At 44.2% G+C, this 27,347-nt stretch overlaps 1 long non-coding RNA gene and 1 pseudogene across 2 annotated transcripts in view; one reads left to right on the top strand and one right to left on the bottom strand.

Moving 5' to 3' along the window:
• The window catches only part of LOC310697712, a 1,172,922-nt gene that overhangs the window by 291,657 nt on the left and 853,918 nt on the right, over positions 1-27,347 (top strand). The window lies entirely within an intron of this gene.
• LOC310697823 (splicing factor YJU2-like) overlaps positions 12,369-27,347 on the bottom strand; it is a 31,422-nt pseudogene continuing 16,443 nt past the window's right edge. The window contains exons 7-8 of the transcript XR_014530131.1: positions 14,632-14,794; positions 12,369-12,561 (exon numbers count right to left, since the gene is read on the bottom strand). The product of XR_014530131.1 is annotated as a splicing factor YJU2-like (transcript). The remainder of the gene's footprint in view (positions 12,562-14,631; positions 14,795-27,347) is intronic.

The following is a 27,347-nucleotide window of genomic DNA, read 5'->3' as shown; positions in this document are numbered from 1 at the left end:
CTCCTTCTGCGGGAGACTGTGGCACCTTTGGGGTGGTGCTTTAAGTCCTCAGTCACCTAAAGGCTCTCACTGAGTGAAGGCCTTAGACTGGGGTTACGTTTTTCTGCTAGAAGCCTAAGGGCAAGCCTACTGGATCAGGCCAGTGACCCATTCAGTTCAGCATCCTGTTCCCACGGTGGCCCCTAAGAACCTTAGACAGATAGACTGCCTCTGGACCTGGAGTCCGCAGAGTCAGGCCATGGGCCCATCTACTCCAGGTGCCCCCGTGGGAAACCCGCAAGCATTGCTCTCCCCTCTTGTGGTTTCTGCCCTCTGCTGGGAGGCAGAGTGTGGCCATGGTGGTGAGCAGCCATTGATAGCCTTCTCTTCCATGAATCTGACTAATCCAAGTTGGTGGCCATCACTTGTGGGAGCAAATCCAATACAGCATAACGTGCTGTGTGAAGATCTGTCCTGAATCTTCCAACATTGAAATAAGAACATCAGAAGAGCCTGGCCGCTGGATCAGGCAAACAGCCCACCTAGTCCAGCCTCCTGTTCTTACAGGGGCCACCCAGACGCCTGGGGGGAAACTGCAAGCAGGAACTGAACACAAAGCAACACTCTCCCCTCCTGTGTCTTCCAGCAACAGGGATTTGGTTCCATCACTGCCTCTGACGGTGGAAGCAAAGCCATTGTGGCTAGGAGCTGTTAAACCCAACTGTAATGCTCAAATCAGTATGTTACCGAAGCAAGGTGAGGATTGCAGGTATGGCAGATGCAAGCTCTCTGTGGGGCTACCTTTAAAGGTGATTTGGAAACTACAACTAACCCAGAATGCAGCTGCCAGACTGGTGACTGGTGGCAGCTGCCAAGACCATATGACACTGGTCCTGCAAGACCTCCATTGGCTCACATTATGTTTCTGAGCACAATCCAAAGTGTTGGTGCTGACCTTGAAAGCCCTAAATGGCCTCAGCCCAGGAGACCTGAAGGAGCGTCTCCACCCCCATCGCCTTCTGGCACTGTGAGAGGTGAAGCTACAAGGAAGCAGGCAGAGGGCCTTCTCAGTGGTGGCACCCTCCCTGTGGAACAGCTTCCCTTCAGATGTCAAGGAGATAAGTAACTACATAACCTTTAGAAGACATCTGAAGGCCGCCTTGTATAGCAAAGTGTTTTAATGTGTAATGTTTTATTATGCTTTTATATATGTTGGAAGCCACCCAAAGTGGCTGGGGCAACCCAGTCAGATTGGTGGGGTACAAATAATAATAATAATAATAATAATAATAATAATAACAACAACAACAACAACAACAACAACAACAACAACAACAACAACAACAACAACAACAATTATCTGATGTGCTGATTCAACAAGCAACATGCCCTCTGGGCTCCCGTTGGGGCCAGTAATCTTCCCTGAAAGAGGGACTGGCTGTTAAACCACTCTGGGAATTTTAGCTCTGGGAGAGGAAATAGGTCATCTCCTAACTACTCTCGGTACCTTTAACAAACTACAGTTCTCAGAATCAATCCTTTGTGGGAAGCCATGCCTGTTTAAAGAGGCATCATAGTGGTTTAAATACAAGGCGTGAATGTGGCCGACCCCTTTTCTTCACACATGTGAACCTCCATCATATACCTCTCCCTTTGCCGTTTCCCCTGACCACCACCAAACTAAAAAAAAACCCCAACATTCAGATTTTTAAAATGCCCCCCAGAATTCGAACCCGAGAACCCTCCTCCACCAGACATAACGAAGGGGAGTGCAATTGTTATGGCAGAAGGAATCCCAGATAAAGTTTGACAAAGCTCAGCGAAAGAAGAGGATAAGAATCACGAGCGACAGCGGGTGACAGATGGAGCTGTCGGGGACCCAGCCAGGCAGAGAGAGGGATGCAGAGGAGAGGGGCAGGATAAGGGCTAAGCGAGGGGGCAATACAAGGGAGTCAGGCAACCTCAGTGGCAGAAGAGGAAAACACGGCCGTCACATCAAGAGAGGATAAGGGAAAAACAGAGTCTTAATTTCAGCCCAGACTGATGGCATGTTTGTATTAGAAATTGAAGCCAGGAAGCTTTGCTGACTGCTGATCTGACAGGCAGGCGCTCCTTGTGGACTCAGGCAGGCAGCCTTCACACCACCCGTTTCCTGATCTTCTTTTAACTGGATTGAACCTGGGACAAAGCCTAAGAACTGAAGCAGAGCCCTGCTGGATGAGGCCCACAGCCCACCTAGTCCAGTCTCTTCCTCTCACAGCGGCCAGCCACATGTCCCAATGGGAAGCCTGGAAGCATGACCCAAGCTCAGCAGCATCGCTCTTCCCACCACTTGTGGTTCACAGCCACTGGGATTCAGAAGTAGTGGGTTTTTAACAGTGGAGGTGAGGCATCAGGCATAAGCCTGCATTTTATTAATGTTTGATCAGGGCTTGTATATTAAAGAGGGCTTAGACTTTCAAAAGTTTCATGCCAGGCAAGAAGGCTAGCTGCTTAAGAAAACACTGGCAATGTTTTTCCTAGACAAAGGGGCCCCTTGATTGATAGCAGAAAACAATTCTCAAAGTCGTAAAAGCTGAAATTACAGACTGAGTAAGGACACTGACCCTACATGTTATAGAAGATAAAAAAGGCAGAGATAAACATAATTAATAGTTGGTAAATAGTAAAATAATGCCAATGTGCCTCCCAGTAAAATGAGCCAGATCTTCTTTCTAAGGTTAAAAGGCCAAGACCAAATGGAGAAGCATCTAGCTGGGAAGTCTTTTTAAAGCTGAGGGCAATAAATGTTGGGAAGAGCTAAGGGGAAAGCAGCTGGCTGAAGGGGGGGGGGATGTAAACTGAAGAGGCTTCTTTTAAAGCGGTTTTTTACTGTGTTCCTTTTTTACTGAGTTCCCTTTTCTACTTCTACTTTACAAAGGCCTTATTCCTTTTAAGAGGCTACCTGTGTTGTGTATTAAATATATTGTCTTAAATGTAATTATGCAAAGGATTTAAGAAATGCTAGATTTTCATATAGTTGTAAGAGTTGTATTTATCTTGAAATTAAGTCAGCCACCAGTCTAGCCCTCCCTGCCAGACAGGAAGACGCCATCTGGGCTGTCCTGATATATTAGCTGTCAGACATTTGTTTGGAAACCTTCAAATGAAGGAGATCTTTCAATGTTGATGTGAAACTCAAGATCCTTGACATATGTTTAAGATAAAAATTTAAGATTAACCATTTGTTTTAGAAGGCAATAGGGCAAGGAGGGCAAGAGGTGAGCTGGTAATTAAGATTCCTTGTTGAGACACATGTGAGATATATTACTACTTATTTGTCATTTATAGATGTAACAATATATAGCTCTTTGTCCTCCATATAAGGACAGGAGGATATGGGTGTATCTTTTGTGATTGGTTCTAGCAATCAGCCAATAGGAAATCCAACCAGGCTGATTGGACAGAGGCAGCCACAGGAGGAGCAAAGGGGGCTGGATTAAGGGAATATAAGTGCTGGCCATAATGGCAGGAGGCCAGGCCAGAGCTTGGTAACCATATACCACTGTGCCTCTCATTTATTTGTCTGACAAATAAATAATTATTTTAATTTCTCTATTGCTGCGTTGAATATTTCATTCCAGCTAAGCGTTAACCACAAGCAGGGTGCTACATTTTATGGTGCGCCTGTGACTCGGATAAGTGGTCTGCTGGAACGCAGCCCCTTCGCCCTATTGGGCAGGGTACAAGAGAGAGGATCTCTAAACTGCTTACCCAGCGCGCACTGGAAAAAATTTTTCCAGGGGGAACGCAGAAGTCTCGTCTGTCTGATACCCTGCTCACTGGCGGCGACGGACCGGGGGGAAACGGAACCAACCAAGGGTAAGTGCACAAAGGGATTTTTGGCCCTCCAATTAATTGGGAGGAAGAGAAGTCTTGATCAAACTTCTGCGTCTCAGTAAGTGGGAACTGAGTACGCTAGGTGGTTGGATACATCAGATGGTGGTCTGGTGGGGGAAAAGGGAAGAATGGGAGGTAGTGTGTGGTGAAGTATCTAGCGCATTGTATGTGTGAGAAAGTACAGAGCAATCTGTAGCTGACCTGAGTGTGGAGTGGGCAGTACTTTGGTTCCTAGTAAGGCGACTTCACTAGGCAAGGAAACCCACGAAGCGTGTGTGTGAGTGACTGAGTGGATACTTCACAGGGCCATACAATGGGAGTTGGGGGTTCAAAGGGGGGAAATACACCTTTTGAATGTATGTTAAATAATTTTAAGAAAGCCTTCTCAGGGGCATATGGAGTCAAAATGACGCCAGAACGCTTGAGAACGTTATGTGAACTAGAGTGGCCGAAGCAAAATACTGGATGGCCATCTCAGGGAACCTTTGATATAAATTTAGTAAGCAAACTTTGGTCTAACATCGCCAAAGAAACTGGAGGGTGCCCAGAACAATTTTCATATATAGATTCTTGGCTGAGCACATTAAATAAAAATCCTCCATGGATAAGGGAATGCAAAGTCCAACGATGCAAATTATTGGCTGTAAAAGCCGAAGCTAGGAAAGGAATCTTGCCAAATAAACTCAAACCCATTTTTGAGGGACCAGAGGAAGAGCTGCTTCCACCTCCACCCTATGCTCCACATCGAAGGGAGCCTAATCCAAACACTCCACCAGTTGTAACCCCAAGGCAAGAAAGTGGAATGAATAATGGGGCTGGAGTCACAGAACTTGATTCCTTGATAGATTATGAAAAATATCTTCAGGAGGCATTGGAGTCCTATAATAAAGCCCAAGCAGAAGTGGTTATTCCATCTGTGAGTCCCAGTAGAACTCCATCTACAGTCTCTTTTAGTGAAACAACTGATTGCCTACCCCAAACTCCTGTACATCCAAATCCTAGAGAATTATTACAGAAGTTACAGGGAGACCTTAATCGGTCAGCAAGCAATACAGCCAGGCGTATAAGGCTGCTAAAAGAACGCCTTGGGACAAATACCATCCCCTATGATTTGAGGCCCCTAGAGCAAAGCGAAGAGAAAGATCACGTAGTAGCCCCTCTCAGAAGAGTATTTGATGCCCTTGAGGAGCCTGTGCTGGTTAACGGGCAACTCGGACCACGGCCACCTCGAACTTCGACCCTCCAGTACATTCCATTCACAACTACGGATCTGATGAATTGGAAAACACACACCCCATCTTTCGCAGAAAAACCTCAGGCTATGATGGACTTGGTGACTTCAATAATAAATACTCATAGTCCTACTTGGACAGATTGCCGCCAGCTCCTGAATACTCTGTTCACCACTGAGGAAAGGAGAGACATAATTTGAAAAGGCACAGATATATTTGCGTGAGCAGGCCAGAGTGGGAAATATTTTTAATATTGACCGTCATCTCCAAGACAACTTTCCCTTGGAAGATCCTAATTGGGATCCAAACAATGTAATTCACCTGGCCAGACTTACCACCTACCGCCAGACGCTTGTGCAAGGTATCCGCAGGGCATGCCAGAAGCCCACTAATATGTCTAAAGTCTCAGGAGGGTAGACGTGTTACCCATAACACTGTTTCGTGTTCGGTGCACACCCACAAAAAGACTTAAGTTGTCACCTTTTGAGCTCCTGTATGGGAGACCGCCCTCCTTTGTTCAGGATATTCCAGCTGATCTTAAACAAATAGGAGACCATGTGACACAGGGACAAGTGCAATCTCTCTCCCGTGTTTTTGTTTCTCTTAACAGGTGGGCCCTCGAGCGCACGCCGTGCAGCATTGCCGAGCCGATTCATCAGTTCCAGGCTGGCGATAGCGTATGGGTGAAAGAGTGGAAACGTGATCCACTTGCACCTAAGTGGCGTGGACCTTACACCGTCTTGCTCTCTACTCCAACAGCGGTGAAGGTAGCTGAGGTGACCCCCTGGATTCATCACTCCCGTTTGAAGAAGTCCGAAGGCAGTTGGACGTGCAAAGGTGACCCCTCTAATCCTCTTAAACTGACTCTCTCCAAAAACCCCTGTATCTAGCCCTACCGGGAACGGGCTAGGTCACGGGCAACATTAGACGACCGGCCTGCTGCAGCCACAACCTGGAAGCTGGCTGACCTGCGCACGCCTGAAGCTTGAGGAGCATCTGAACCAGCGATTGTGAAAGGAAAGATTCTCTTATACAATTAATTGACTGCCCACCCCCTTGTGGAACAATTATCAGAGATATTACTCATTGGGGATCCTTGGGATATATGTTTTGGTCTTGGTGGTTCCCCATTCCTGTCACTGGGGGAATTATATTGGGACTAATATTTATTTGCTATCATTATAAGGTAATCTTTTGTGGAAGGAATGCATATGCTAGACATCAACATGATTCTATTATTAATCCTGATCCCTTGGGAAGGGGAAGGGTCCTTGAATCTGGCCAAATTGACTAAATATGGATTCCGCCATGACCACAATATGTGGGTAGGTTTAGCTGAAATGGTAGCCAATGTTGCAAATAGGACCAATTGCCTTGTTTGCTCTCTTGGGCCAGATGATTCAGAGGGAGGTATGCCCTTATTACCGATACCATTAGATGCCATTGGTATGGTAAGCGAAATACCACACCAAACAGAATTACAGAATTTCCACGGATGGAACTCAACTAAACCATTACGAGTTATACCTGTACAAGGGGAATTCTGTGTACATAAATCATCAGATGCAGCTGATTCTACCATGATAGGCTCTTCTCATTGTCACTATACTTGGGATAATATTAAGAATACCTGGGCACACGATACTACCTATCGAACTCGGAATGCCTTGCCCTGTGCACCTCCTTTTATTCATGCATGGAAAGTGGTATGGAACATAACTGTGACAGAAAAAGGCAATCTAACATACTGCACTGTGAACTCTCTACCTCTTCTGATATTTCGCCTTCTGTACTCCACGTACCAAAAACCTCAGACCCGATGGTTGTGGTGGATATGTGGAGAATGGGCATACAAGAAACTCCCCTCCAAATGGAGTGGGACTTGTTTCCTGGGATGGGTATTACCACCAATGTGGATTATGCCTACTAATTTGGCCAAGCGTACACGAAGAAACGCTGATATTTCTCATATAGCAGGAGGAAGTACCCAAAGTTGGAGCGGTACTGATGATTGGCCACCAGAGTGCATTATAGCCTATTATGATCCTGCCTCCTGGAATCCTGGTGAGCTCATACAAGGGGCACGGGATCCTATTTATAATCTAAACAGAATAATTCGATTGCAAGCAGTAGTGGAACTTGTAACCAATGCAACGGCCCAGAGTTTGAGACTTATTGCACAACAGTTGGATGAAAGTAGAGCCGCCATTTTGCAGCTGAAAATGGGAATGGATTATGTACTTGCCAAGCAGGGAGGCCTATGTGGAGTCTTGAACTTGACAGGGAATGCCTGTTGCTTTAACATTTCAGATAATGGTGAGGCAATCCGTGTGTTGGCCACAAAGATGGAGAATATAGCACATGTCCCAGTACAAACATGGGAAGGATGGGATATGGGATGGCTCACCAATTGGTTACCTAATGTCACAGGACTCAAAGGGATATTATTGTCTTGCTTGTTTTTCTTGACAGTAGTGGTAATGGTTTTATGTATGATGCCATGTATCATTTCATGTTTTAGAAGTACAATTAGCAAGATGGTTTCAAATGAAACTCTACCTCATATCATGGCCCTATACAGAGCTTTACCTCAGGAATATGATGAAGGTCAAGCTATCAAGGACACTTGGGACGAAGGTCCTTGAGCTTGAAAGGGGGGAATGAGGCATCAGGCATAAGCCTGCATTTTATTAATGTTTGATCAGGGCTTGTATATTAAAGAGGGCTTAGACTTTCAAAAGTTTCATGCCAGGCAAGAAGGCTAGCTGCTTAAGAAAACACTGGCAATGTTTTTCCTAGACAAAGGGGCCCCTTGATTGATAGCAGAAAACAATTCTCAAAGTCGTAAAAGCTGAAATTACAGACTGAGTAAGGACACTGACCCTACATGTTATAGAAGATAAAAAAGGCAGAGATAAACATAATTAATAGTTGGTAAATAGTAAAATAATGCCAATGTGCCTCCCAGTAAAATGAGCCAGATCTTCTTTCTAAGGTTAAAAGGCCAAGACCAAATGGAGAAGCATCTAGCTGGGAAGTCTTTTTAAAGCTGAGGGCAATAAATGTTGGGAAGAGCTAAGGGGAAAGCAGCTGGCTGAAGGGGGGGGGGGATGTAAACTGAAGAGGCTTCTTTTAAAGCGGTTTTTTACTGTGTTCCTTTTTTACTGAGTTCCCTTTTCTACTTCTACTTTACAAAGGCCTTATTCCTTTTAAGAGGCTACCTGTGTTGTGTATTAAATATATTGTCTTAAATGTAATTATGCAAAGGATTTAAGAAATGCTAGATTTTCATATAGTTGTAAGAGTTGTATTTATCTTGAAATTAAGTCAGCCACCAGTCTAGCCCTCCCTGCCAGACAGGAAGACGCCATCTGGGCTGTCCTGATATATTAGCTGTCAGACATTTGTTTGGAAACCTTCAAATGAAGGAGATCTTTCAATGTTGATGTGAAACTCAAGATCCTTGACATATGTTTAAGATAAAAATTTAAGATTAACCATTTGTTTTAGAAGGCAATAGGGCAAGGAGGGCAAGAGGTGAGCTGGTAATTAAGATTCCTTGTTGAGACACATGTAAGATATATTACTACTTATTTGTCATTTATAGATGTAACAATATATAGCTCTTTGTCCTCCATATAAGGACAGGAGGATATGGGTGTATCTTTTGTGATTGGTTCTAGCAATCAGCCAATAGGAAATCCAACCAGGCTGATTGGACAGAGGCAGCCACAGGAGGAGCAAAGGGGGCTGGATTAAGGGAATATAAGTGCTGGCCATAATGGCAGGAGGCCAGGCCAGAGCTTGGTAACCATATACCACTGTGCCTCTCATTTATTTGTCTGACAAATAAATAATTATTTTAATTTCTCTATTGCTGCGTTGAATATTTCATTCCAGCTAAGCGTTAACCACAAGCAGGGTGCTACAGAGGGAGAACGTAGCCAATGTAGCTAGTAGTAGCCATTGATCAATAGCCTCCTGCTCCTCAATGAATTAGTCGAATCCTCTCTTGAAGCAGTCCAATGTGGTGGCCGCCACTGTCTCCCACAGGAGCAGGTGCAAAGCTACCCATCTGCCTTCAAGCCCCCCCCTGTCTCATGGAGAGGAGGCTAAGCAAATCTGTAGGCTCCAGATCAGCCCTGGGGGTCTGGCGGGCGACATAGGGGCACCAAGCCCAGAGTCTTAAATTATCTAAGTGCCACATGGGGAAATGTGCAGAAAACCAGCTCTAGTTTCTGGAAAAGAGTCTTATTGTCTCTCTTTTGCAAATCAGGCTCCTGGGACAATCCTTGCGACAGCCCAACCATTGCTGCTTAATATGTGCGAGAGGGAGGAGTCCTCCATCATCATTAGGGAGCAGCATGAAAGGAATCACATTTAACAGAAGCTGAGCAATTACATTGATCACCAGCGGGCAGGGAGGCGGGTGAGAGAGAATGGCCAAGCATCAGCAGATGGATGGGTGGCTGCTTCGCTCAGCAAGCCTTTGCGGAGAGTGGTCCTCTGTGCTCTGGGGATCCAGGGAGAGGATTGGTGGCCTTCAAGCCATTGCACCTTGTACACATCAACGTGGGGTGGGGAGTGGTCGTGGCAGGAGCAGTGTGGTGGGAAACTCAGAAGTGGATGTCCCACCATGAGAGTCACAGCTATGCGCCCACTTCCGAGCTTACACAATAACCTTATGCAATTGGTAATAATAAAGGATGCATTATCAAACATGATCTGGTGACAAAATACACAGTGGATATACAATTACAGATCACTGCCAAACTAATACAGACGTAAAATAAAAGCAAAATAAATGAAACCCAAGGCATGTGAATGTGCAGAAGGCAGCAACTTGAACTATTTATAACAGAGACATAGTGGTTAAACAAGGCAAGACTGCAAAGCGTGAGCCCTATTACACCAAGGGAAAGTAATTAAAGTATTATTAAAAATACTGTTATTTATTATGTAAATATTATGTAAGCAATATGGGTGGCTTCTAGAAGCTGTCAGCAGGCAACAGCAGCCACACCAAGTGAGGGAAGCCAAGGGGTCTCAAACCCTCAGGGAGTTGGGGGCTGGCCCTGCATCAAAGACTCCGGTGGACGGAGTGGACGGCTGGGTCCAACTGGCAAGAAGGCGGTTTCTGCCTGTGCTGTAGAGGGAAGTGAGGGGCAAATGGGGCTCATCATAAACCTGGGAAGGGAGCCTGTCTAGAAGGAAAACTAAGATCCTAAACCTCTGCTGCCTTGCGGGATATCTTTGGGGGAAGAAAAGGCTTAGGAGTAAACTCTACAGAAATCTGGAGAGGAGTTCGGATGGCTCCTTGTATGCCTCCTTCCGGCAAATCCTGCAGCCCAGCTGGTGCCCAATGTCTTGCTCTGCTTTCCTTTGGTCCCCTCCAGTGAAGCCAAGAGGTGGGGTCTTGTCGTCTGGGCAGCCCAGGACCCCCAGACACACGGCCCAGGCTTGCACCCCGGGCAGGTTACATCATTGCCGCTAATGCAGCAAAAACAACACAAGAGGTATAGTGGTGGAGGGGAGCTGGAAAGAAATCACATCTGGCAACCAAGACACCTTTTTGGCTTCAGGTTGATGAGTCTAAAAAGCCTGGGCCACAAATTTTCTCCATCGTCTAGCTGCTATCGTGGCTCATTTACCAGAACATAAGGTATTTAGCATTAATTCTGGAAGTATTTACTCGATTCTGACCAAACTAAGCCTCCTGATCTCTAGTTAATGCTACTTCTGGTAAATGAGCCGCCATAGCTGCTAAAGGGCCATGAAAATTTGTGTCCTGGCCTTTTTAGACTCGCCTTCCCATGTACTATCTGAAACCAAAGGGACGCATTTGGTTGCCAGGTGTGAAATATCTTGCCATTATTTTCAGCTCTCCTACCCTACTATTAGCAGTTAGAAATTCCCAGTCTCTGCAGCCACAGCAGGTGCTGTGATTCTTCAGTGGTTTGACTTCAGCCCTGAAGATACTCTCTGCTGTTCCTCAGGATAGATGGCTGCCCTCACTAGGGACCGAGGCTCTAGAGCAGCAGGCCCCACCTACTCTGCAGAACTCCCTGCCAGTTGAGTTTCACCAGGAACTGCCCCTGCCTTCTTTCAGATGTCTTTCATAAAATCATAGAATTGTACAGTTGGAAGGTACCTCAAGGGCCATCTAGTCCAACCCCCTGCAACGCAGGAATCACAGCTAAAGAACCCCGGAGACCTTGGGATCATAACAGATAGGTCAACGAAGACATCAACCTAGTGTGCGGCCGCTGCGAAAAAGGCAAATGCCATGCTAGGGATTGTTAGGAAAGGAATTAAGAATAAAACTGCCAGTTTCAAAAACTATCCTGTTCAGACAGGCCTTTTCAACATGAATTTCCTTTCCCTTTCCCCCTTTTAATCAGGGAAAATCAATACCAATCAAATATCAATCAGTATTTTATCAATGTTTTAGATGGATAATACTGCTGGATTTTATTCTCGTCGATTGCGTTTCACCTTTAAATGCTTGACTTTTTTAAAAAAGATAAAAGTGCAGATTAGAAACGAGAGAGAAAGAAAGAAAGAAAATATAATTCAAGGTGCAGGAGTGTTAGGAAAACATTCTTTAAGAAAGGGATAAAAGTTCCTGGAAGCTTTAAAGAGGGTTCCAGAATTTTCTTTAGTGTGTAGGAGTGGTGCTCTAGGCTTGATTGGTGTCAGCTGGAGATGCAAATAAAGGGAGGAAGTTGCAGGCTGCAATTTCTGCATGAGGAAGCACACACACACATGCTGTCAGTACACTCACTGACAACAAGGACAATGTGTGCTGCTGATACTGTGAGTTTTGCTGTGTCAGGATTGTTAATTACTGGACACAGTATACCGTGCTGGAGAGAGAAAGAAAGAATGTAAATAGCTTGTATATAATAGTAACAGAAATGCTTGTGCAACCAGTCAAGCGATAAAGAAGCTCTTGACTCTGAATTTGAGTATGACTCCTGTTCTTGTCTTCTGCCTCTGGGGAAAACTCTGCTACAGTCAGAAGTGGTTTTACCGAGGTGCCACCGCACAAGCAGAAAAGTGCAGCAGAAGTGTGTGTGTGCAGTAACCTCTAATAAGGGGGGAAGAGAACACACTTTCACCTGTATCTTTTATTAAGTTACACTGATAGCAGCTTGACTGATGCAGGCAGACAAGGGTGGATATTCTACTAAACAAGCCCCAGGACTTGGGAGATGAGGACAAAACAATCCACCTGAGGCACATAACTTGGTTTTCAGGAAGGGGAAAAAAAGAGAAGACCTTGTAGGGAGGCCAACTACCAGGGAAGTATTGTGTGAATCTTGGGGGTTGTCACTCTACTGTGGTGCTCAGTCGCTCTTGCTGTCCTCGCTGTCAGAATAGGCTCCCAGAAGGCTGAGGGAGGAACCTCTTGCTTTGGGGACAGAAGCCAGAGAGGCACCCCCAGAGGTGCTGCTTGTACTCCCAGCACCTGGAAACAGCCAAAACAGAAGCAAAGGTTTGACGTTTTGAACAAGCTGGGGAGGCAGAGACCTCAAAGTATATTCTAGATCAGGGATGGGGATCCTCCAGATGCTGCTGGAACTCCAACTTCCAGCAGCTCCAACAGCCAGCATGGTCAACAGTCAGGGATGGTGGGAGCTGCAGTTCAGCAACAGGAAACAAGAACTGCCAGCATCATGATGCCATTATCAAATCTAGGGAGCAACCACCTTGGGAATACTGTGTACAGTTCCAGTATCTTCAGAAAGGCGGTTGTAGAATTTGAAAAGCTTCCAAATAGGGCCACCAAATATATAAAGGAGATGGAGTTGTTAGGATATTTCCGTTCCACCTTAAAAGGGAGCAGGCTTTGTGAGTCACAGAGTCTGCGTACTTCCGGCTCACAGGAAGTTTCTCTTTTGTATATAGCTGTTTTTTTCCCCTCTCTGTGCCTGGACACGCAGGCAGGCAGTCATGTTTTCTTTGTTCTGACCAACGCTAAATAAAGTTGTAAATAATGCTCTCCTGAGTGCATCTTTCGTTGTGCGAACTCTGCAAAGGGCGTGCACAGTCCTTGGAATGTGGACAGATGTTTCTGAGGCTTGTGTCGCTAATTGACTGATACTGCGTTTCTACGGGAGGTTGATGGATCGCCCGGAGACGCCGTGGGGGCACGATGGCCTTTGTCTCCCTGGCAGTATCCCAACAGGAGTAACTCTCCTGGAAGGAAAGGTTGCAGCATTTGGGACTTTGTAGGTTCACAAAAAAGGCAGATACAAATTTCCCCTCTTTCTCGTAATACTGGAACTCATGGACATCCAATGAAGCTGAATATTGGAAGATTCAGGACAGCTAAAGGAAGGGCTTCTTCGCGCAGCGCAGAGCTAGATGGCACAAGATGGCAGTGAGGGCTACCAAGTTGGGTAGCTTTAAAAGAGGCTTAGACTAATTTATGACTATCAACGGCTACTAGCCACACAGACTATCCTCCACTTCCATAATCAGAGGCAGCAATGCTTCTGAATACCATTTGCTGGAAACCACAGCTGGGGACGGGACACTTAAACTCAAATCCTACATGCGGATTTCCCTTTGGGAATCTGGGGGGGGGGGGCACTGTGAGAACATGAGGCTGGACTAGATGGGCCATTGGCCTGATCTAGCAGGCTCTTGCATTCTTACCTGGAAAGCTATGTAAGACTACTGCCACGCGCTCTACGTGGGGCTACCTTGGAAGGCAACTCGGGAACTACAACTAATCCAGAAAGCAGCTGCCAGACTGGTGACTGGGAGCGGCTGATGGGACCATATAACACCAGTCCTAAAGGACCTATATTGATCCCAGTACATTTCCAAGCACAATTCAAAGTGTTGGTGCTGACCTTTAAAGCCCTAAACGGCTTCAGCCCTGTATACCTGAAGGAGCATCTCCACCCCCATCGTTTAGCCTCTGAGGGTCTTCTGGGGGTTCCCTTCCCTGTGAGAAAAGAAGTTACAGGGAACCAGGCAGAGGGCCATGTTGGTAGTGGCGCCCGCCCTGTGGAACATCCTACCATCAGATGTCAAGGAGACAAACAACTAAATGACTTTTAGAAGACAACTGAAGGCAACCCTGTATTGGGAAGTTTTTAATGTTTGATGCTTTGTTATGCTTTTATATTTGTTGGAAGCTGCCTTGAGTGGCTGGGGCAATCCAGCCAGGTGGGTGGGGTACAAATAATAAAGTTACCATTATTATTATCCCATTAGTCCTTGGGGCAATGTAAAACCTGTGAAGAAGCTAACAGAAGCTTATCTTAGCTTCTGCAGCTTTCACCCACGACTGTGATGAAATGCAGGGTCTTAGGGTTTTGACACCAGTCAATTATTCCCACTCTACTCCCTAGAACCTGACTTAGTTTACCATCAAATCTGATGGAAGAGAACCCAAAAACCTTGCCCACTATTTTGTAACACTTTGGTCAGCCTAATAAAGGAACTAGTTGACATGGCTATTTGTGTGTGTTGATGTGAAAGAGAGAGAGAAAAATACTTTTAAACTCTCCACTCCCTCCATTACCTGCGCCCGGCAGTGCATCTCCACTGTCTGCTCCATTGGCAGCACTACTAACTGGCTTCCTCTTGGTAGTCACCAGCCCAGACAGTTTGACCTTGCTTGAGAGTTTCCTTATGCTCCTCTCCCAGCTTTCCACCTCCAGGTTCTTTGCTTGAGGCTCAGAGTCCTAAGATGAGGCTGGGGGCGGGATGGGACAGGGGAGCACAATAAGATTTTGTGTTGCACGCTGGGGGTTAAAAGGCTAACAACTCCAGCAACCTATCTGCTCAACTCTGCAATTGTGGTTTGCACAAACATAAACTTTAAAATTATGCATGTATAGTAAGTCATCTTTGTTTTTTCCCACCCAGAGGATCACTGAATGCAGCAGGTGCAGGGGACACTCTACTCTGCCAGGTATTGCTGAACTACAACTCCCAACACCCCCAGCAAGCACAGCCAATGATGGGAATTCATTTATTTATTTTGACAATTCAATACTGTTTTGTCACAGCTGCCTCTAAGCACTGTACCAGATGCCCAATGCAATAAGATTAAAAATGAAAACTATAAAATCTGAATGTGACTGAAGTTCCTGATGGAATGAAAAAGCCTTCAGACTGCAGGGCCTGCTCCCTTCCAGGGCCTTTTCCAACTGGCCCAGGGGGCGTGGCCCAGGCCCTCTCTCCCAGCTATAAAGGGACTCCTGCTGCGGTGAGGCCTCGGACCATCGGCTGGGTGAGGACTGCAGGGCCTGCTCCCTTCCAGGGGCTTTTCCAACTGGCCCAGGGGGCGTGGCCCAGGCCCTTATTTGGAACAAACTTTTGGGGAAGTTGGGAAGTGTTTTGCGATTGCTTCCCTGTTCCAAGTGGTTAATGTGTTTTAAAATGTCCTCAAGCAGTTGGTGGCAATTTAAATTTGTATTTTTTTTCTCCCTTTTTTCCTTTGTTGGGGGTGGGTGGATGGGATGGATATTTGTTTGGGGATTAATTTTAGTATAATTGATCTGTTTTTGTTTATTGTGGTTTTATTGGTTCTGTATAGTTTGTGTTTTCTTTTTAAGGGACGGGATCAGGGCTGCCTGGGAGTGGGGCCCCAGCCAACACGATGGCTGGGACAAGTTCCACAGGGGAGGAAGCACTGGGACATCCAATCTCGGTGATCATGGGCAGGAGGCGGAGTTATGCTAAGACCAGACCATGTCATTACCGAGGAGGCAGGTTTAGTCGTTGTTTGAGGACTATCCCTGCCTCCGGGTCTGGCCTTGACCAGATGGATACTGGAATCAACAGGGGAAACCCACATGACCTGAAGGTGTTGCTGTGTAATGCCAGGTCAATTATTAATAAAACCACTGCCATCCACGACCTGATTGTGGATGGAGGATTTGACCTGGCATGTGTGACAGAGACCTGGTTGGAGGAAGCAGATGGGCCTGTCCTTGCCGCTGCTTGCCCACCAGCTTTCTCTTACGCACAGCAACCCAGGTCATGTGGGCGGGGAGGGGGGGTTGCAGTGATTTTTAGGAAGTCATTAGTTTGCACCAGGCGTCCTATTGGGAAGACCCAGTTCTCTGAGTGCATGATCTGGAAGTTGGGCAATAGGGGCAGTACAGGATTCCTTTTGGTGTACCGACCTCCCCGCTGCACCAAGGATTCCCTGTCCGAGCTGCTTCAGGTCGTGGTGGATGTTCTCCTGGAGACACCTAGCTTGGTTGTCCTGGGGGATTTTAACATCCATGCCGACACGACCTTACAAGGGGCCGCTCGGGACTTCGTGGAAAGCATGGCCTCCATGGGGCTGTCCCTGAATAAGTTTGGCCCAACTCATAGTCATGGACATGCCTTAGACCTGGTATTCACCTCTAGTGATGTGGGTGATCTGACACTAAGTAAAAGTGAAACAAAAGAAGTGCCATGGTCAGATCACTTCCTGGTGCAACTGGACGTCTCCGCGACCCTTCCCCTCTGCAGGGAGGTGGGACCAATTCGGATAGTCCGCCCCCCACCACTTAATGGATCCAAATGGTTTCCAGAGAGTGGTAGGGGATGCTTTATCCCATGTTGATGGCCTTTCAGCTGATTCCCTGGTGGCCCGCTGGAATGCGGAGTTAATCAGGGCTATCGACTGTCTGGCTCCGAAGCACCCTCTCTGATTGCATGGAGCCCGGACAGCCCCGTGGTTTTCTTCGGAGCTGAGGGCGATGAAACAATCGCTGAGACGGCTAGAGCGTTGGTGGCAGAAAACTCACTCTGAATCTGACCGGACACAGGTTAGAGCTCAACATTGAGCCTACCAAGTGGTGATAGCGACGGCGAAGAAGACTTTCTTCACCGCCTCTATTGCATCCGCAGAAAATAGTAGCAGGAGACTCTTTCAGGTGGTCCACAATTTAACGGAACCACCTTTACCACCGGGGCCTTGTAAAGACCCCAAGATCTCCTGCAACGATTTTGCAAAGTTTTTTGCAGATAAAATCACTCATATTCGGAAGGAGCTAGACACCACCGTGGGAGGAGGGCTGGGGCAGGAGAGTGCTAGAGCCCTGTCTGGTCAAGTTGCATGGAATCAATTTCAATCCGTTACCCCCGAGGATGTGGACAGGCTGCTTGGACGCGTGAAACCAACCACCTGTCTCCTTGATCCTTGCCCATCCTGGCTAATAAAAGCAAGCCGGGACGGGCTGGGCAATGGGCTCTGCAGGGTGGTGAATGCTTCCCTCTGTGAGGGAACATTCCCAGATCCGCTGAAAGAGGCGGTCATTAAACTGCTTCTTAAAAAACCATCTTTAGATGGCCAACTATCTCCCAGTCTCAAATCTTCCATTCTTGGGCAAGGTGATCGAGTGTGTGGTTGCTGAACAACTCCAGGCACGCCTGGAGGATGCGGACCATTTGGATCCCTTCGAATCGGGGTTCAGGCCTCATCATGGGACTGAAAATGCCTTGGTCGCACTGGTTGATGATCTCCGGCGAGCTAGGGACAAAGGTGAGAGTTGTTTCCTAGTTCTGCTGGATCTCTCAGCGGCCTTTGATACAATCGACCATAACATCCTTCTGGACCGTCTAGAGGGGTTGGGAGCTGGAGGCACTGTTATACAGTGGGTTCGCTCCTTCCTCCTGGGCCGTGTTCAGAAAGTGGTGGTGGGGGATGAGTGTTCAGACCCTTGGGCCCTTACTTGTGGGGTGCCTCAGGGTTCCGTCCTCTCCCCCATGCTTTTTAACATCTATATGAAGCCGCTGGGAGAGATCATCAGGGGGTTTGGACTGGGTGTCCATCAATATGCAGATGATACCCAGCTCTACCTCTCTTTCAAATCAGAACCAGTGAAGGCGGTGAAGGTCCTGTGTGAGTGCCTGGAGGCGGTTGGAGGATGGATGGCGGATAATGGATTGCAGTTGAATCCTGACAAGACAGAAGTACTGTTTTGGGGGGACAGGGGCCGGGCTGGTGTGGAGGACTCCCTGGTCCTGAATAGGGTAACTGTGCCCCTGAAGGACCAGGTGCGCAGCCTGGGAGTCATTTTGGACTCACAGATGTCCATGGAGGCGCAGGTCAATTCTGTATCCAGGGCAGCTGTCTACCAACTCCACCTGGTACACAGGCTGAGACCCTACCTGCCCGCAGACTGTCTCGCCAGAGTGGTGCATGCTCTAGTTATCTCCCGCTTGGACTACTGCAATGCGCTCTACGTTGGGCTACCTTTGAAGGTGACTCAGAAACTACAACTAATCCAGAATGCGGCAGCTAGACTGGTGACTGGGGGCGGCCGCCAAGACCACATAACACCGCTCTTGAAAGACCTACATTGGCTCCCAGTACGTTTCCGAGCACAGTTCAAAGTGCTGCTGTTGACCTTTAAAGCCCTAAACGGCCTCGGCCCAGTATACCTGAAGGAGTGTCTCAACCCCCATCGTTCTGCCCGGATGCTGAGGTCCAATGCTGAGGGCCTTCTGGCGGTTCCCTCACTGCGAGAGGCCAAGTTACAGGGAACCAGGCAGAGGGCCTTCTCGGTAGTGGCGCCCGCCCTGTGGAACGCCCTCCCATCAGATGTCAAAGTGATAAACAACTACCTGACATTCAGAAGACATCTGAAGGCAGCCCTGTTCAGGGAAGTTTTTAATGTATGATATTTTAGTGTTTTTTGGTTTCTATGGAAGCCGCCCAGAGTGGCTGGGGAAACCCAGCCAGATGGGCGGGGTACAAATAATAAATTATTATTATTATTATTCAGTAAGTGCTGGAAGTTCAAAATTCTCAACTGGAAGTTCCCGTAAGATTAGGCCCCAAATACAGAACCCATTGCTGGAAACAGCAACGGAGGAGAGTGCTATTGAGCTCGGATCCTACTTGTGGGTTTCTTTTCATGTGCTTATGGGTGCCTGGGCTCCTGGTGGATCCAAGCCAAGCATCTGTGTCAAGGGAGACCACTAACACAGTCTTCCCAAAAGACTTCAGTGATCAAGCAGGGATGCAAGAGATGAGGTGCACCTTGAGGCACTGGGAAACCCCAGGACGTTTCCGAGCACAATTCCAAGTGTTGGTGCTGACATTGAAAGCCGTAAACGGCCTTGGTCCAGTATATCTGAAGGTGTGTCTCCACCCCCATCGTCCAGCCCAGACACTGAGGTCCAGTGCCGAGGGCCTTCTGGCGGTTCCCTCGCTGCGAGAAGTGAGGTTACAGGAAACCAGGCAGAGGGCCTTCTCGGTAGTGGCGCTATTATTATTATTATTAGACCCAAATTGCAAAAGGCTGTGTAAATTAATACAAGAACCTTCCACCTGGCCTGATAGCAAAGGGGCAGCCAGTGCAAGCTTTTGAGCACCTGAGTCTGTCCCCATGAGCACTCCAGCTGCAGTGTTTTCCACCAGATGGAGCCTCCAGACCACGCATAAAGTTGTAGCTATTGTTCAGCAATCCACACTATTCTGGTTGCATCTGCCTCAACAGTCATGATCTAGCCGTTTTCCTCCTGCTGCTGTAAACACACCCTAAAATCAAGGTGATGCCTGAGATTGAGAAGGGATTCCCCAACGTTTCAATGGAATTCCCTTTTGCATGTTGTGGGAAGGCAGAGGGTGCCAAGTTTGAACTCATCACTAGCAATGCAATTGAGACATGGCCTGGGGAGGACTTCCGGTTTGGATCGCAAGCAGCAGGGAGCGCGGAGAAGCCGCTGAAGGGCTTTTCCGAGCCTCACAGGGGCTTGGGGGCAACGCAAAGGCACTGCAACCCCCAAAATCTCAAGGGGGACACCCTTGAGGGGCAAGCTGTCCAGCAGCGTTGGAGTAGTTCCGACGTTTTTTCGGGGTTTGTTTTTTTTAAAAAAAAGACTCGAGAGCGGCGGGACTGAGAAACGCGAATGGTAAGCTCTGCGGACCCCGTGTTGCGATGCCTCTAGCTCCCACTGGAAAAGCGACAAACCTCTGTAACTTTAAGAACAGAACCCTTAGTGTTTTTGGAATAATTCTTGGCTAAAAATTTGGATTATACACTAAGTGAACTCTGGGTGTAAAAGGATTTAATTGAGGAGCCCGACTCGTTTTTTGGAGTGAAAATGGCGCAGGATATATAGCCATAAGAGTGAAGAAAGGAAGTGATTAGTCACCCGCTGTAGAAACAGAAAAGTGAAAGTCCTCAGCAACTTTTAAGCAAGGCAAAGGAAACTAAATAATATAAAAGTAACGAAGAAGACCTTTAGAGACTTTGTATTCTTTCTGGGGAGAGCTTTAAAAGATAAGAGAAAGAACTGAACAGAGTGGTTACAAAGAGTGAAATACTTCGAAGCCTTAATCCTTAATACGGAAACATAAGGGGGAAGGAGGGGAGAAGAGAGAAGACGAAATAAAACACAAAGGCTTTAAAATAGACATTAAATAATAATCTCCCCTTTTTTTGGTTTTAAATCCTGAACCCCATATATTACAGCTTGGTAATTGATAAAGCAAGAGTGTAAATTTTTGCTTCTTCTTTTTTTCAAACCTCAACTCTGGACTTTATTTTTTTTTTAAAAAAAAAATATTTATTGCATTTTTTAAACACAAAACAAACCAAGAAACATATACAATACCATCACCATAGAACAAAACAAAAGGAAACAGAAGAAATTTAAAAAGTAAACAAAGAGTGAATAGAAGAAAAAAAATACACCAAAATCAATTTATCCATTAATCATATTCTCATAACCTTTGGACTTCCTCACATCACCCTTTCCTGCGTTCTCAGTTATATAGTTAGAAGCAGCAAATTATTATCTTATTTCAAATCTTATTTTGTAGTTCTCGAATATTATATCCCCAATTTCAATATTTTTTATCATATACTAAACTGGTTAACTTAAGTATAATGTTACCTCAGATTCCATCATTTTCTTAAACATCACTTAATCATACATTTTACAACTAAGTTACTGATGCCGTGTTGTTTTCTATCATGCATTCTCTTAGCATTCATACAGCTTATGATGTTTTTGTAAATAGTCTTTAAATTTCTTCCAGTCCTCTTCCACCGTCTCTTCTCCCAGGTCTCGAATTCTGCCAGTCATTTCGGCCAGTTCCATGTAGTCTATCAGTTGCGTCTGCCATTCTTCCAGAGTGGGCAAATCCTGTGTCTTCCAGTGCTTTGCGATGAGTATTCTTGCTGCTGTTGTTGCATACATAAAGAAAGTTCTGTCCTTCTTTGACACCATTTGGCCGACAATGCCCAAAAGGAAGGCCTCTGGTTTCTTAAGGAAGGTATATTTAAATACCTTTTTTTAGTTCATTATAGATCATTTCCCAGAAGGCCTTAACCTTTGGGCACATCCACCAAAGGTGAAAGAATGTTCCTTCAGTTTCTTTACATTTCCAACACTTATTGTCTGGCAAATGATATATTTTTGCAAGCTTGACTGGGGTCATGTACCACCTGTAAACCATTTTCATAATATTTTCTTTCAAGGCATTACATGCCGTGAATCTCACTCCGGTGGTCCATAACTTTTCCCAGTCAGCAAACATAATATTGTACCCAATGTCCTGTGCCCATTTTATCATAGCTGATTTGACCGTTTCATCTTGAGTATTCCATTTCAACAGCAAGTTATACATTTTTGAAAGTACCTTGGTCTTAGGTTCTAACAGCTCTGTTTCTAGTTTCGATTTTTCCACCTGGAAACCTATTTTTTTATCCAAATTAAAAACCTCCCTGATCTGTGCGTAGTGTAGCCAATCTCGCACTTTATCCTTTAATTTCTCAAAACTCTGCAATCTCCAAGTATCTCCTTCTTTTTCTAGTATTTCCCAATATTTTGGCCATGCGGCCTCCATATTGAGTCTTTTCTGAGCCTTGGCTTCCATTGGTGACAACCACCTTGGGGTCTTATTTTCTAATAAGTGTTTGTATTTTATCCAGACATTAAACACTGCTTTTCTGACAATATGGTTCTTGAAATGCTTATGAATTTTTACCTTGTCGTACCACAAATATGCATACCTCAACTCTGGACTTAAACCTCCCCCCCCCCTAAAGAACTTAGATTTTTGACTTCTTCTTCACTTCCTTTTTCTGAGTTACCTGGAACCCTACATGAATTGAACTTATAGGGCTATATACATATCTTTATTTGGATACTTATCTTTTCTCTTTGACTGATTGGATTAAACTCTGAATACCCCGGACTCTCAAAGGTTGGAGCTTTTTGGAATGGAATTATATACGAACTAAGTCATAGAGGGGTATATTTAAGATTACTGGGGTATATACTCCCCTCCATTTGATAGACTGATTTTGGATCTCTGCGTCTCTTCTCAACATAACTCAATATTGGATTAAGCCAGCAAGTGGCTGAAGAGCATAGAACTTAGAACTTAAAATAAACAACCCTCTCTTCTCTACCTTTTCCTTTTTTTTGGAGGCCTAACTGTTTGGAACCTACCAGACCGCACATTAGAGACTGCGCTTATTTTTCATTTTTATTTTTCATCCATCCATATTTTTTTTTCCTCTACGGACTGTGTTGGCGCTTTTTGTCCCTTTCTGGATACAGAAGAAATTTATTTAGACCGATTTCCAAATACTGATTCCCTCTCTTGATAAAATATTTGAATTGGATTAAGCTAACCAAGTGGCTGAAGATCAAATTATGGGAGTCGGAACTTAAGAGGTTAAGTTGTTCCCATGATGCCTCAGCATTCTGACGTCAGATTTGGAAGCTGGGAGGAGCTTTCCTGTCTGTTCCCTCTCGGTCGTTGAGAGAGAGAGACGCAGTTTGTAATGGCTGCGAGGAGTCCTGGAATTTTCTGAGAAAATGATGAAATAAAGAGCTGTAAATGGACATTGCTGTGCTCTGTGTGTTTGTCGGAAGCAAGTGACAGTTTGCTGCTGTGTTTTACTCTGCTGGGCGTGCATGAAAGAAGCAGATTGCACCGCTGAGAAGGAAGCGTGCCGGACCGCTGTAAAGAGCTAATTGGAGTATAAATCAATTAGCACGTCAAGGACTAACCAAAACATCTACACAAATAAAAGAAAGAACAGGGAGCCGTTATCTAAAACAAAATTCAGATATATGTTAAATTTATGATTTTTCTAATGGTTATTTTACATAGTCTTTTTTGCAAGATTAATATTTTATTAACGGTCTTCATATAAGGCCCTTATCATTGCATAAATAATAATTTCTTAATAAGATTACTACTGAATCAATTCAACTTAACATGTATTAATTGTGAATTTACCTTGGACTTTACCTAAATTTGGAGTTTACAGATTGTAAGATTATAAACTGGGATTTTGATTTGGGAAACTAATTGATATTTGGGACTTTAGATTTGGAGTCAGAAATTCTACAAGCTAATTTTGAATGAATAACATCTTTGTGTATTTGTAAGACCCTAAAGGGACTGAGAACAACCTGATTTGTCATATTCACAGAACTATCTTACACGTTTCTTTTTTGATCTCTATTGGGTTTTTTTAAAAATTAGATTGTTTAAGAAAATGCTGTTGAATATATTGTCTGATAATTAATTAAAACTGGTTAAGATTGTGCGCCCTCTAAGGGAGAGAACAAATATTACAAGAAACTCAATTTAAAAAGTTGAGAAGGAGAAAATGTCTGGGAAAAACGAGAAAAAGCTAGGAGGAACACCATTAGATAGGAAAGCATCCCGACAAGAAGAAATCAAGGACTTAGATATCCTATGGCTAAAAATAAAGGAAGAATTCAAACAGAGTGAAATACATATGGAGAAAAAGCTAGGAGAGATGCATGAGTTGATAGATAAGAAAATAGAGGGAGTAGTAGGAGAACTGTCAAATAAAATTAAAGACTTGACAGTTCGGTCAAAGACTATGGAAGAAACAAAAAAAAATACAAAAAGATATGAAAGAACAAAGGAAGGAGACAGATAGGATAAAAGATGAAATAGGAGAACTGAATAGAAATCAAGACCAAGTTTTGGATAATTTAGCGATGATTGAAATGAAACAGAAGCAGCTAAATTTAAAATCTAGAGCAGTAGGAGAAGAAACAAATGAGAATATTAAAGAAAAAATGACTAAAGAGCTAGCGAAATGGTTAGAACTGAAAGAAGAGGAGGTTGCATATATGATGGAAAATGCTTTTAGAATAAAAAAAAAGGTCTAAACAAGTAAAATCAAAAAAAGTTCCAGGAGATTGCCCAGTTATATTTAATTCGATGGAGATGAAAAATATGATATTAAGAACAAGTTATCTAAAGTTAATCATTGAAGGCACACCAATCATCATCTTTAAAGAGATACCAACTAGACTCCTACGCAAAAGAGAAGGTTACAAACAGCTAGTAAGTGTGTTAAAAAACAATGGTATACAACATAGATGGGAGTTCCCTGAGGGGATCTCCTTTTTCTATAAAGAAAAAAGATTCAGAATTACTGAGACCCAAGAAGTGAGGAAATTTCTGCGTAGATATGAGAAAGATCTTGGAAAAGTAGAGGAGAGATATGGAGGAAGAAACGGAGACCCAGAGGAGAGAAGAAGAAAAAAGGAGAAAGGAAAAGAACAGGAAGATAAAGGAAGGGAAGAAGAAGTAGAGGAAGAGGAAGAGGGAGAGGGGGGAGGAGGAGGAGGAGGAGGAGGAGGAGGAGAAGAAGAAGAAGAAGAAGAAGAAGAAGAAGAAGAAGAAGAAGAAGAAGAAGAAAACAAAACCACTCGAATCTAAATTATTTGTTATTTGTAGATTGGAAAGTAAACACAATAATGAATCTGAAAATTTTGTCATGGAATGTGAACGGTTTGAATGAAAAAACCAAAAGGAATAAAATCGTGAATGTTTTGAAAAGAAAGAATCTTGATTTAATTTGTATACAGGAGACACACGTGACTAAAAAGCATAAACATATTCTGATAAACAAAAAATTAGGGGTTGAGTTTATAAATTCTATTGTGGGGGGGAAAAAGAGGGGTAGCGATATATGTCAAAGAAAAATGGGAACCCAAATTGATCTGCAAAGACGATGAAGGAAGGATTTTGGGGGTACAAATTAACTTCCAGGGTGAAAAACTTAATGTGATAAACATATATGCCCCGAACCTGAATAAATTGGAGTTCTTTAAGAAACTGGAACTAATATTACTGGAGCTAGAGTGTAACAAGACGATATTATTGGGAGATTTCAATGGAGTGCCAGCACCAGAAATAGATAGACAATCAGAAAAGAAAAAATGTAATCAAGGGAAACTGCCAAGATCCTTTAACAATCTGGAGGAAAATTTAGATTTAGTAGACATCTGGAGATACAAACACCCAATAGAGAAGCAATTCACCTTCTTTGCAGAGCCACATAAGAGCTGGGGCAGAATTGATAAAATCTGGGTCTCAAGAGAACTTACATTAAGAACTTCAAAGTGCGAAATCCAACCTTGAACCCTCTCTGATCATAATTCAATAGTTTTCGAAATAAAAGGTGTATCACAGGGCGGGTTCAGATGGAGAATGAATGAATATTTATTAGAGAGTGAAGATGTTATTGAAAAGGCCAAAGCCACCTTAAAGACTATTTCAGCCTGAATCTCAATAAAGAAACAAGTATAGATGTAGTCTGGGATGCCAGCAAGGCGGTCCTAAGAGGGTTTCTTATTCAGCAAAATAGCTATAAGAGGAAAGTAAGAGAACAAAAGAAAGAGGAAATCCTTAGTCAGCTAAGAGAATGTGAGAAAAAATTAATAACAAACCCGAAAGATGAACAAAACATACAAATAATAAAAATGTTACAAACACAGTATTCAATGCTAACATGTCAAGAAATTGAATGGAAAATTAAGTTAATGAAACAAAAATATTTTGAATCAGCTAACAAAACAGGTAAACTATTAGCTTGGCAACTGCGAAAAAGGCAAAAACAAAATGTAATAAATAAGATAAAAATAGAGGAACAATTGATAGAAGATCCAAAAGAAATAAAGGAAAATTTCCTCAAATTTTATGAGAAATTGTACAAAAAGGAAGACGAAGAGATAACCCGGATAGAAGAATATTTAGAAGACTACAGTGGGAAGACCATAACAGAGGAAGAAAGAACTCAATCAAATAAATCTATAAAAGCAGAAGAGATCCAGGATGCGATAAGGAAGATGAAACCAGGGAAAGCCCCAGGACCGGATGGACTGTCAGCTAAATATTATAAAGTATTAGAAAACCAACTAACGCCAGTGCTATGTGACATCATGAACAATATATTAAGAGGAGGTAGGATACCAGAAACATGGAAAGAGGCCCACATTACGATGATCCCTAAACCGGACACGGATAAATTAAATATCAAAAACTATAGACCTATATTGCTATTAAACAACGATTATAAAATCTTCGCAGAGGTGATGGCAAACAGACTCAAAAAATGCCTAGTAAATTTAATACATAAAGATCAAGCAGGATTCCTCCCAAATAGGTTACTCAAAGACAATGTAAGGCATATCATAAACATCATTGAATATCTGGAGTGTAAGAATGAGGTACCTGCGGCGCTGAATTTCATTGATGCAGAGAAGGCATTCAACAATGTCTCATGGCTGTTCTTATTAAAAAGTATGGAGAAAGCAGGGCTAGAGGGCGAATTTATGGAAGGAATAAAATCGATTTATTTGAACCAATCTGCTAAACTGATTATAAACAATAATCTAACAAATTCATTCAAAATTGAAAAAGGAACAAGACAGGGATGCCCTCTATCCCCGCTTTTATTCATTATGGTATTAGAGGTAATTACGAACAAAATAAGAGCAACACCAGAGATTCGAGGGATCAAAGTTGGAACGAAGGAATACAAACTAAAAGCATACGCAGATGATCTGATGCTATCCCTAGAAGAACCGCAGAAAAGTGTTAGTAAGGCCTTGGAGATATTAGAAGAATATGGCAAACTATCCGGTTTTAAATTAAACAAATTAAAGACAAAAATGTTGACTAAAAATTTGGGAAAAGATGAAAGAGAATGAACGCTCCACGCTTAAAACGGGGGGCGCCCTTTGCGTGGACGCGCGCAGCCCCTAGATCTGGAGCGGCTCCAAAAGCATAGGCTTGGTTTGCCTTCACTCAGGTGGGATACCTGGAGGTCTCCGCCTACAAACATAAATTTAATTCAGGATAATTATTCCACAACATGGAAGGAGATTAAAAAAGATCTAGATACGTGGAACAGAGTAAAACTTTCGTGGGCGGGAAGGATGGCGGCAATAAAAATGAACATACTCCCAAGAATGATATTTTTGTTCCAAAAC

The sequence above is a fragment of the Podarcis liolepis genome, assembly GCF_965112155.1.
Source record: "Podarcis liolepis genome assembly, chromosome: W".
NCBI classification, from domain to species: domain Eukaryota; kingdom Metazoa; phylum Chordata; class Lepidosauria; order Squamata; family Lacertidae; genus Podarcis; species Podarcis liolepis.
Note: the sequence above shows the minus strand (reverse complement) of the source record. Positions and strands in the feature narration are given on the sequence as shown.